A 12636-nucleotide genomic window follows, 5' to 3' on the forward strand; every position below is an offset into this window, starting at 1 on the left:
CAGATCCTGGTGCTCACACAGCTGCTCCTGCAGTCACAGAGGGCAGGGCTGGGGGCAGAGACCAGCCTCTCCCAATCCTGAGAGGCTACGTAGAAGGGAAATAGTCATCAGAATGTGTGTGTGGGGGGATCTTCCCATGGTGCCAATGACTTGGGGTCTGAGGAGCTATACCTTTAAACCATTTCTGTGGAGGGGGGACCCTAATCCCTCAAGATGAGTGATCAAGAAGAAACTGAGGAGGCTGGTGGAGGAAACATGGCATCTGTTCAATTTTGTCACCATGCATCTTTCTCTGGGTGCTTGGTGTTGGTCACCAGGATCTTCAGACAAGCAGAGAGCCTAGGGGCTCCTAACACCTTTTGATTGATGGGGAGAGAGTGGGCTGGGATTGCCAGGTCTGGTGAGGTATGGAGAAGGCAGGGGCTCAGGCTGGCATTCGCTACCTCTTTGCCCCAGTCATGCATCTCCCCAGATCTGCTCTTTCTAGAATGAACAAAGGATCAGGCCCATCCCCCCTTACCTTCTCCTCCCCCAATTTCCCTTTGCACATGCAATAAAATTCAAATCTACTTTATGACTTACCAGGGCCTCAAGGTCAGCCCTGATTTCCCTCTCTAACATACTTCTTCTTCACCATCTATCCACTCCTGCCTTTTTGCTCCTCAGGGCCTTTGCACTGGTGGCGCTTTCTGTCTGAGACACTCAGGTTCTGGTTCTTGCCTTGGTTGCCTCTTCTCATGATCTAGATCTCAACAGAGAGAGTTTTCCCCACTGCGCTGAGTGCCCTCCTTCCTCTGGGCACTAATCTCTCTCTGTAGTTTTCATTTGTTTGTGGCATAGCAGATACCCCCGTGTGAAAATACTTCCTTTGCATGTTTTTAGTCTGTGCCCTATAGAAGGCAAGTTCTTGTCTTGTTCATGGCTATATTCCACAGCCTGAACTGTCTTCCACATGTCTGAAGAAGAGCCTGGAACACAGTAGGCATTTAATAAATATTCCCCAGTGAACAAGAGAAAGAACCTAAAGAGTTACCCGAGAAACTGAACAGAACAGAGGAGAATGTGGCTGGAGGACAGACATGATTTTGAGGGGCCAGGACCAGAAAGGCCTCCAAGGGACACACATGCCAATGCCCATCTTACCATGGATTTTGCTTGGCTTGCTCCCTGTAAGGGAAGTAAAAAATTATCAGGCTTTTCTGACCTCCCGCCATAAGTATTAATGATGGATCCCTGCGGTCCTACATGCATGCCTGATGGTGGACACCTGGAGTAGGGTGTGGGGATGCATAGGTGGGCACCCCTGGGCTGAGACTGGGCTTATAAGGGTGGCATCACAGGGAACCAGCAGAAGAGACAGAACCATCAGGAAGGCAGAGACCACCAGAGAATGCCAGCCTCCCAGCTCCCTGAGCCCTCTGCCTATTGTGTACCTGGTAAAATTTCAATAAAAGCCTGAAAAGCCACTGGGGGCTCCAGGACTCTCCTTTACCTGTCTGCCCAGATCATAGAAAACCTGCACTGTGCCTTCCTGCCCCTACATCACCTTTACATCCTTCACCTAAAGACGATACACTAGTAGCTCCATTTTACAAATTAGGAATGTAGGGGCAGGAATGGGCACAGGGCAGGTTTTCTATGATCCAGCAGACCAGGTAAAGGAGGAGAGAGTCCTGGAGCTCTCGGTGGCTTTTGCAGGTTTTTATTGGGATTTACTAGGTACACAGCAGGCAGAGGTGCTGGGGGGCCAGGAGGCTGGCAGGCCTCCCAGACCCCAGCAAGCCTTCACTCTCTCTGGGCTCTCTGGTGTTCTGTGATGATCTTGTTCTCTGCTGTTCTCGTGGTTCTGCTTCTCGTAGTTTTCTGCTTCTCTGCTTTGTTCTGTTTCTCCTGGTTCTTCTGTTCATTCTTACTCTGCTGGCATCCCCGTGATACTGCCATTATAAGCCCATTCTTAGCCCAGGTGAATCCAATCTACATATGCCCACACCCCATCAGGCATGCATTTGGGGCCACAGGGTTCCGTCATCTATCCTAATGGTGGGAGGGCAGAAAAGCCTGATACTTTTTACGTTAGCCTGCAAGGCAGCTGAGGTTCAGAGAGGCTATTCAGGTGTCAAAAAAGACACTGCTTAAAAAAAAAAAAAATAATAAGGTGGTGACTCCACATCCCACACTTCCTCCCCTGTGGCACATGGCCTCCCAGCTGGCTGGAGAAGGGTCTTGGGCTGCCATCTGTCTTCCCAGAGTCACTCACAGTCACAGTTCTGCTTGAAACAATAGCAAAGAGGAGCAGTGTGTGTCAGGATTTCAGGAGCCCAGGCTAAACAGGGCACTGGTCAGAAAAGAGAAGCCAGAAAAGCTAGTCTTGGGTCTTGATGGGCAAAGAAGAATGAACAGAGATCTGACTCATGGCTGAGAAGAATTTCCTGGAGGAGACTTTGCAAGGAGGCCTTGTACTTGGTCTCCAGGACTAAAGGCTTGTGTCTGAATCCTAGACCTGCTTCTAACAACACACCTCATCTTCTGGCATCACTGTCCTCTTCTGTGGAATGAAGATAATAATGCCTCACTCCCAGAGTTACTATAAGATGACCCAAGCCCTGTGTGTGAGTGTTTTTATAAACTTTCAAGGGTTGTATAGATGTACATTGGTGGAGGCCCATTTGGCTTCGAGTTGGAAATCCACTTCAAACTAGCTCAAGAAGAGTATCTTATGAGCCCTTGTATTTGAAAAATCCTTGAGGTAAGGGAGGTTTGGCTTCAGGCATGGCTGAATCAGGGTGCTCCAACAGACTGGATCTCTCTCCCTATCTCCATGTTAGCTATCTTTGATGAGAGACTCCTTTCTTATGCAAGTCATTGCGAATGGGTGGCCACAAGTCACTCCAGGCCCCCTCACTGAAAGAGGACCAACCCCACCTGAAAAGGAGCCTCTCCTGCCTCAGCCTAAGTCCCAAGATTGATTCTTATTGTTGTAAACTGGTGGCCCAACCTGAGCCGATTACTGGAAATCAGGCTACTTAGATCTTTGATTAGCTATCCTTAAAGCCAGGAGAGTGGGGTTGGCACCATATGAACCACAAAGACTAAAGAAAATGGGGTGCTGCTTCCAGGTGAGGAGGGGGCCTGGGAACCCAGCTGGACATTAACAAACTTGCATGGCAAGATAAATGGTGACCTACTGTAGGACTATAGGATAAATGTAAATTGGTCAGGCTTTTATGCCGCTGGCCTCTGCGGCTTTCACCTGTGGCCTTGATGGTGCTAATGCAGAAGGTGCTTGGGATCATGGGCTCAGGACAAGCCCAGTGGTGGACACCTGAAGTATGGAGTGGGCCTATGTAAGTGTGCACACCTGAGCCTGGAGGAGGTGTCACACAGGTGATGATGGAGGATGGCTACGGTGGCAGAATGGCTATGAGAGGATGAGTGACTACAGAGGCAGGACCATGAGGGAATGCCAGAGAAAGCCCAAAGAGTAAAGATTTTATGGGGGCTTGGAACCCTCCCAGCCTCCTGGACCCCCGGTCTTCTTGCTTTGCCAGCCTGCAAGCTTGCCCCACAACAATTGGTGTAGAAAGACCATTAAAGCCTGAAAAAGCCACTGAGGGCTCTGGGGATTCTCCTTTACCCATCTGCCCGAAACCAGAGAGAACCTGCCCCATGCTTGCTGGCGCTACACCTTCACACCTGTTGTGCCAGCAAGCACAGGGCAGGTTCACTATAGATTCCAGCAGATGGATAAAGGAAAGCCCCAGAGCCCTCAGTAGATTTAACAGGCTTTAATGCTCTCTCAGGGAACCATGTACATAGGCATACCAGGCAAGGAGGCTGGCATGCAAAAAAGCAGGCACGGGCCTGGCAGGGATGGGGGTACTGGGAGGCTGGCAGGCAACCGAGCCTCACAGCCCTCCTCCCACCACTTATCTTTATGCTCTTTCTCCAGGCTCTCTCTGTCACACTCTCTCTCCTCATCTTGTGGTCTCACCTCTTTTGTAGTCCTACTTCTTGTCCTCTAGCATTCATCATCTGTCTCTGAGTGATGCTGCCCTTATATCCCTAGCCTCTAGGCTCAGGTGTGCACAATCAGGCACACGTGCCCCACACCCACGGTCCCAAGCACCTCCTGCATTAACACGACGAAGGCCACAGGTGATAGCCACTGAGGCTGGTGGAGAACAAAGCCTGACTAATTCATTTACCCTACACCACCCTCCTTCTGGCACTGCAGAGCAGCTCTCTTTGAAGCTCCAGGTCCCAGGAAGGTCTACTCTAGGGCTGCCCTTCAGGGGCTCAGAGGAAGCCACTTCTTTGGGAAAGTATTAAACAGAGTTGTGAGGGTTAAACACCATTGTTCTATCAATGTGGCTTGTAAATGATGAACATACCCTTCAAAATGCTAGAGATTGTCCTTAATGTTGTTTTAGAATGGGAGAGAGACAGGGAATGAGAGAATTTTGGAACAGGAAGGGGTTTAGAAATCACTGGCCACTTCCCCACCCTCATTTAAAAAAAAATAGTTATCACTGCATGGTAGCCAGCAAAATGAGTTTGAAATGCAGATGGTATCTTGTCACTTCCCTACCTAGACCCTCCACTGGCTTCCCTTTGCTCTTGGCGTAGTCTATCAACAGATTCCACTCCTCCACCTTTGGTCCCTGGGATCCAATCCCCGCGTACCTCTCCAACACCCTGCCTCCTTATCCCTTCCCACCGTCCCTGTGTGCCCCTGCCTTTCCTTTAATTGTGCAAACAAACCAAGAGGGTTTCCTTCTTGGGTGCTTTGCACCTACTATTCCCTCTGGCTGAACCACTGTCCCCCCAGGTCTCCAAATCACTGCGACCTCATCATTTAGGTCTCAGCTGAAACAGCACCTCTCTTCCCTACTTTCTCTCACTTCACCCATTTTATGTTATTCACCATCTGGAATTATCTTGGTGGTTTATGTGTTTGTTTATTTAGTGCCAGTCCTTCTGCTTGCCACCCCCAGTGAGAAAATCAGATTCAAGGAAAAAGAATCTACACAGCACAGGACCTACTATATAGCTGGCGGTCAATAAATATTTGGTGAAAGAGTGTATGATGGACAGATATGGTGATTAGTGGATAGGTAGATGGATGGTGAGTGGATGGGCAGATAGATGGGTGGTAGAATGGAGGGTAGATGATAGTAAGTAGGTAAATGGGTGGATTGGTGAGTGAGTGAGTGGATGGGTGAATTAAGTGAGTGAGTAGGTGAATAGATGGGTAGGTGGGTAAATGCATGGATAAGTGGATGGATGGATGGGAGGATGAGTGGGTGGGTAGATGGGCTGAACCCATGCTCTGCCTAGTCCTGCCTCCACTCTTTATTTTTTTGCTCTTAAAAAAAGTGTGTACTCAAAGAAATGGAGCCAATCCCCTGCTCATAGATAGGAAGAATTAACATAATTAAAATGGCCATCCTACCAAAATCAATATACAGATTCAATGCTATTCCAATAAAAATCTCAATGACATTCTTCAGAGAAATAGAACAAATACTAATGATAGAACAAATACTAATGAAATTCATATGGAACCACAAAGAAACCATGAATAGCCAAAGCCCTACTGATGAAAACAAAGGAGAAAGGAGGTATCACACTTCCAAACTTCAAGCTATACTACAAAGCCATAATAATTAAAACAGTTTGTTATTGGAACAAAAGTAGATACACAGACCAATGGAACCAAATAGTGAGCCCAGAAATAAAGCCACACTTATATGGACAACTGATCTTTGACAAAGGAACAAAGAATATGCAATGGAACACATACAGTTTGTTCAATAAATGGTACTGGGAAAACTGGACCACCACATACAAAAAAATGAAACTAGACCACTACCTCTCATCGTGCACAAAAATCAACTCAAAATGGATAAAAGAACTGGACATAAGACCTGAAACCATAAAATATATAGAAGAAAATATAGCTAAAACTCTACAAGACATACATCGCAATAACATCTTTAAAGACTCTCCACCCAAAGCAAAGATAGTCAAGGAAAAGATAAACACCTGGGATTACATCAAACTGAAAAGCTTCTGTACATCAAACTGAAAAGCTTCTGTAAAGAGACATTAACCAAAACAAAGAGACACCCACTGATTGGGAAAAAATATTTGCACTCCATACAACTGATAAGGGACTGATCATAAAAAGATACAAAGAACTCACATGACTCAACAAAAACAAAGCAAACAATCCAGTCAAGAAATGGGCAGAAGAACTTAAAAGACATTTCTCCAAAGAGGAAATGCAAATGGCCAACAGGTATAAGAAAAAATGTTCAACATCCCTTATAATCAGGGAAATGCAAATCAAAACCACATTGAGATACCACCTTACACCAGTAAGAATGGCACATATCAAAAAAAACCCAAAAAACAAAAAACAAGCAACAACAAATGTTGGTGAGGATATGGTAGAAAAGGAACTCTTCTACATTGCTGGTGGAAGTGCAAACTTGTCCAACCAGTATGGAAAGCTGTCTGTTTCCTTAGTCTAAAAATGGAGCTACCATATAACCTGGCAATTCCACTCCTAGGGATCTACCCAAAAGACACAAAAACATTGATTCAAAAGAACACCTGTACCGCTATGCTTATTGCAACACTATTTACAACAGGTAAAACCTGGAAACAACCCAAATGCCCAAAAATAGATGACTGGATCAAGAAGATGTGGTACATATACACCGTGGAATATTATTCAGCAATCATAAAAGATAAACTCATGCCATTCGCAGCAATGTGGAGTGTAGGGTAAGGTAAAAGCACCAGGCTTTTCTGGCCTCCTGCCATTAGGATAGATGAGGGAACCCTGTGGTCCTGAATGCATGCCTGATGGCGGGCACCTGAAGTGGGTACACCTGGGCTGAGAGACTGAGTTTATAAGGGTGGCATCACGGGGATGCCAGCAGAAGACGAGAAGCAGAGAAGCAGAAGCAGAACCACGAGAGAAGCAAAGAAAACACAAGAGAATGCCGGAGAGCCCAGATAGAGTGAAGACTTGCTGGGGGCAGGGAGGCCTGCCAGCCTCTCGGCCCCCCAGCACCCCTGCCTGCTGTGTACCTGGTAAATCCCAATAAAATCCTGCAAAAGCCACTGAGGGCTCCAGGACTCTCCTCCTTCACCCATCTGCTGGAATCATAGAAAACCTGCTCCGTGTCCTTCCTGCCCTTTACATGGAGCTAGAAGGAATTATGCTCAGTGAAATAAGCCAGAAGGAAAAGAAAAATATCAGATGGTTTCACTTATAGCAGAAATATAGGGGAACCAAATAAGACATCAGTGTAAAAAAAAACAACAGTACAAAACACAACAAAGCAAAAACAGACAATTATAAATCATACTGGGAGGAGGAGGGAGCGGGATCAGAGGGAGGGAGGAGCACAGGGGATTGAGGTGATGGGGCACGGGTGCACTGGGGAAGGAAACTCTGTAGGGACTACACCTGAGGGGGTGGGGGGAAGCAAATATTGTTTAAAAGTGAACAATGATGTAAAAAATGTTTAAAAATTAATTTTAAAAAGTGTGTCCTATTACCCCCTTTAGACTGGAACTGACTTGTAGTTCTGGTAGGAAAAAACCCTCCAGAATCCCCATTTCACGTGGGCTCACACGATGGGGCGTCAGTACCACCTGCCTTAATAGCTGAATTCAGCTGACCTCAAAGCCTAATAAACCAATCATTATAAGATTCACAAAACCCTTTCCCTCCATCTGCCCTCACCTGCAGCTGTTTCTCCTCAGCTGGGTCTGCCTGTCACCATTTCCAGGAGCTGGGAGAGAGACACAGGCAGCCTCCTTACCTAGCAGGTCATGCTGGTGAGCTGAGCACTTTTGTCCTCACAGCAGTTCCCAAGGACCGATGTCACTTAGTCCCTTAGAGCTGCTCCTGGAGGCAGGAAGAGACAGGCTACCTCTTTGAGGATCCTCTGCCTGAGCTTGGAGATCTGGGAGGTTGGCAGGGCTGGTTGCCACCATGGGGCTGTGGCAGCCTCACACACAGCCTTCTATAAACTGCGCTGGCATCTCAGCGACAGAGACTGAAGAAGGGAGGAGGCACTGCTGTGACCCTGGCTCACTCCTATCCCTGAGGGTCCAGGGGGATATGTGGGCTGACAGGACCCTCAGGAAGCAAGGTGGACTAAGAATGCACATCCAGGGGATGCCATGAGTCAGGTCCTAGGCAATTCTTAGCATGAGATTCCGAGGGAAGCGTCCTCCCTATCTGGAAAATTCCATCTTGATGAAATCTGATTGAAGAAAATATCAACTCTTCACGTCACTGATGAGTGGAGGTGGGGGAGTGCCAAGGAACAGCGGTACAGACAGAAGCATATAGTAAGAAACCATATTGTAAAAAAACTAAAAGCAAGCAATACGATATCAGTTATGTCGACATATGTGTGTGTGTACACAGAGCAAAGCCCGGAAGTTTATGCACCAGGTTTTCAGCAGTGGTTCCCTCCCTGGGAAAGTCTGAGATTTGAAGTGGGGTGATTTTTAGTCTTTGTTTGTTTTTAAACAAAAAATAAGGTATTCAGATTTTATATGTGACGTTAAAATTTCATTTTAAAAGATATTCACCAAGTATGTAATTTAGAGTGTGAAGATCAGAACTAGTTCACAAAGAAAGGGGCGGGAACGTCACAAAAGGGGCACAAGAGGGTGCTGGCTGACACAGGCTCCCCTCATGGCAAGCTGGTTGGCCACTGGAGTCAGCCCTGGGCAGTGTTCCCTGTGAGTACCCCTGTCAACTTGGAGCTTCCCTGGGACTGGATACCCCCAAATGCCTCCCCAGACCTGGCATTCCTTACAGCTCCCCCCAAGATCCCATCCTGAGAGAGCTGATACAGACCCAGAAATTAGCTCCAAGGCTTGGGGGACCAGGAAGGCAGGGAGTTGGGCCCAGAGGGAGTGGGGAGCATTCTGCTGGACTGATCTCATAATGTCAGGCCTGCAGCATCTGGTCTTCCGCCCAGCTGAGTGACAAGAACCCACGTGCTCATGCAAGGGGGGTTATTTTATTAACCAGATAGATTAAGCATCTCTCCTTCTAATTACCAGTTTAATTAACCTTGGCACATAGCATGTACCAACCCTCAAGGGACTGAGTCAGAATTGCTGCGCTGGGTGAATGCCGCCCATCTGCTGGTGTTAGATTCAGCTGGCCCTCAAGAGGCCAGGCTGTGGGCTTTAAGGACCTAGAGTCTGGCAGTACCAGGGAGAAACTAAAGAAGAAAGAGGATGGGGGTTGTGAGAAACTCTAAAGAGGAGGGTCTTGCCATGGTGCTGTATTTCAACAGGTTGCCTCTTCAACTACCCTCCTGCACATAACCCTGGACATGGTGACCACAAAGAAGTCAGTCTGGGCCACCTCACTTGGGCCTTCCAGGTATCTGCAAAGTACTTTGGAATCACAAGATTTGTGTTCAACTGCCATTTAGTGAATGGTGCTTGTGCATGTGTTGCCTCAAATTCCCAAGCCTCAGTTTTCTCATCAATAAAATGGTTACAGTGATACTTAGAACACTGGTGAATTTATGAGGTTTGACTTAGCAAATAGAGGTCACAGTGCCTTGTAATTTACATTCATTTATTCATTCACTCAGTACATATTTTGTAGCAAGCACCCCATGTTTTTGACATAAGTAATATAACGATGATCAGGAAGAATTTAGAGACTGAGTGCTCTGGAAAATGACAGGGTTTGGCTAAGAACCTGAGTCACTCGCACATGCATGTGCACACACACACACACAGAGGCAGACATTCCCCTTCACAGCCACGAACAGAGCATGTACATCTCTGCCACATGCCTACATGCATAAAGAAGGCCTCCTGGTTCCCATGTTCTCAAGAAGTGGGAGGCCAGGGATGCCATGTGATAAGAAGCTCATAGGCTGCAGCAAAGGGGTTTTAATACAGTTATTTATTTGTTTAAAAGCTTATTAAAACCCTAACCTAGTCTTCTCTTCACTAATGCAGTGTTATTGGAGCCTCCCGATGTCTGAGTGGGAGGGTGAAGATGAGTGTGTGCATATGCATCTGTGTGAGAGAGAAGATTTTTGATGTAATTGTGTGTAGGGTGTGCCGGTGTATGTGTGTATGAGTGTACATGTATTTGTGTGTGAGTGTGTCTGAGTGTGGGGGGTATGTTTATTTGTGTGTTTGAGTTCTTGCAATGGTGAGCAATGTACCTCAACCTATTTTTCACTATCGCCCTAATAAGGAGCTTAGTAGAAAATTTATTCCCTAATTGCCCCCTCTCTGAAATTGTAATACCACAGATACACTACATATCTGTTTATATGCCTTATATAGGGAGTCAGTTATTTTCACTCACCCACAACTTCAAAGAAACAATTTCCACCCTTGGGGACATTTTTCTGTCCCTGTTGAGAGTTCATGATATAGAGGAAGAGTTTCTGGCTCCCGGGACCTGGGACCTTGACATTGCATGCTGGGATTACCAGCTGCAAACCTCTTAGAATATTCCTGGTCCCCACTTAGGGAAACTGCCATAGGCCTGGGAAAAAGTCAAGAAATCCAGTTTTAGCAAACTCCTGGGGGATTGTGATGCCTCGATTTGGGGTGGGGGAGGACTGGGGCAATCGGGAGTTTAAATCCCTTAAGGGGCCTCCCCGCTGGCGCAGCGGTTGAGCGCTGGGTCGCGAAACTGCGCGCGGCCTCTGCGGCGCCGGTTCGATCCCCGGCTGCTCCCCGGCCACCAGAGGAGGGTCCCACATGGCGTGCAGACCTCTCCTGCCGCCCGCTGCTCCCCTCAGCAGTGTACTTCGGTCCTTCTGCCTGCTCTGCTCCCCGCTCTGGCTCTGGTGAATTCTCTCACCCTCCCGCGCTTCTGACTGTACCCAGTGCATGTATAAACAAAACAAACAAACAAACCAGCAAACAAATAAATAAAGCATGCCTCTATAAAAAAAAATAAATAAAATAAATCCCTTAAGGGTTTTTCTGCATTCCCCATCCAGTCCTAGAGAACAGGGGCTCTCAACCCACAAAGACAGCCTCCGTGCACCAGAGTTGCCCAAATGACGCTGAGGGGAGGTTGGTAACTCTGCCAGAACCCCTCCCACAGGCTCAGAAGTTAGAGAAGACAAGATGAGGTGAATGTCCCCAAGACCAGGACCCTGCAGCTGGAGTCTGGAACAAACACTGACCCAAGTGTCTGGAGTCCCATTTTCCATCTGTTCAATAGAGCCACAATTGCCGCACACACTGACCTGGGCCTCGCTTTTGAAAGCCCCAAATTCCCCCCATCCCAGGGACTCAGTGTACGAGGTGCTGGAGAGGAGGCAGAAGCTTGCCTCAGTCCTGCCCACCAGCCCAGTCAAGGATTGAAATAGGAGCTCCAAGCTGTCAGGGGTGGAACCCCATCTGGGTTTTGTCAAGGAACTGTTTGCAAAATCAGTAAAAAACAAGGACCCCCTACCTGGTCCTGCCCTCTGCGGGTGTCAAAGAAAATCTCTGCCTCTTTGGAGGACGGGACTAGTGCCAAGCCCCAGCCCTGCATGTCTGAGTGATCAGAACACAGGGGACCAGTTGATGCTCTGTGGGCACTGGTCCTGTCTGGGGCTGCCTCAGGGCAGATGGGGGCCTGGAAGGGAGAGGGGGGCTAGTGTGGTGGTTAAGGAGCTGTGTGGGGTAGGGTGCGGTGAGGTAGGATGGGGGCAAAAGTGGCTCAGGGAGGGCTTGATGGCAGCAGAGAGGGAGGTAGGATAAGAATGGATGGGAGAGAGAGAGAGCAAGGAGAAAGTGCAGCGGGGTGGGGGGAGGACACTGCAGTCTGGTGGGGAAGCCAGGAAGGCATCCTTCTCCCTCTCTTAAGCTTTTAAAGGCATCAGAGCATCTTGCTAATTGTTCATCTCCCAGAGACGCTAATGAAATTAACTCTGCAAAATGCTCATCAGGTCATCTGCAGAGGGCACAGTGCCAGGCTTCGGCTTAGTCCAATCCCATCCTCCTTCTCCTCCTCAGCTCCTCCTGTCCTTTCCTGATGATCCTCCCCCTCCTTTTCACACAGGTCCCTCAGCAGGAAACACCTCACCTCTAAACCTGCCAGAGAGTGCCCAGTGGGGAAACTAGGAATGGGGGCTGTGTAGCCAGGGCAACTTCAGAGTCATAGATGTCATGGAGCTCACAAAGAAGGAAATGTCTCTTTGTGTGTGTGTATTTCTATTTTCTGAGAGTACATATGTGTGTGACCACATATCCATCATAGGAGCATGTGTCTCTAAAAGTGAAACCATTTGTTAGACTGAACATGTTTTCAATCACTAAGCAAACATTTTTGGGGCTGTTTCTAGGGTTAAATTCTCATCCCATCCCTTACAAGCTGAATGGTTTTACATCTCCTATTGGGAACTTGGTTGTGCGTCTATACGGTGGGGACAATAATGGCACATACTTCATAAGGATATGAGAATTGAATGAGATAAAACAGGTAAGGAGTTCCATGGTGGGCACGCAGCGAGGTCTCAGGAAATGCCGGGAGCTGTCCGTGGTGCTGAAAGCTCCAAGGCCAGATCTCAGTTCCTGTACCGAGGCACCACCAGGCCAGCCAAGAAGTTCAGGCACAAG

This window comes from Talpa europaea (genome assembly GCF_964194135.1).
Source record: "Talpa europaea genome assembly, chromosome: 9".
Taxonomy (NCBI): Eukaryota; Metazoa; Chordata; class Mammalia; order Eulipotyphla; family Talpidae; genus Talpa; species Talpa europaea.